Here is a 327-nt window from a genome sequence, read left to right on the forward strand (position 1 = left end):
AATAATTCTAATCATAAAAAATATAAATTAACTTAATATCATTGTCGAACTAATCTAATCATTAAAGAGTGCTAAATTAATTTATATTTTTCATAGTTAAAATTTTGAGCCATCAAATCTTATATGAGTAAAAAATATATCAAATTGTATGTCTTTTTAACCATTTAACTTCATCTTGTATCTTTGGTAAAATCTAAAGATGACAAGTGTTGGGTCACTTTGTATTCTTGGAATCATGATGCCAAATGCATATTTTGAGATGCACCAAGTGTTTGGAAAGCCATGACCCTAAACCTTAAGAAAACAAAATCTTTTCCTTTCACCAAT

Source organism: Arachis ipaensis, chromosome B09 (assembly GCF_000816755.2).
Source record: "Arachis ipaensis cultivar K30076 chromosome B09, Araip1.1, whole genome shotgun sequence".
Classification (NCBI taxonomy): Eukaryota; Viridiplantae; Streptophyta; class Magnoliopsida; order Fabales; family Fabaceae; genus Arachis; species Arachis ipaensis.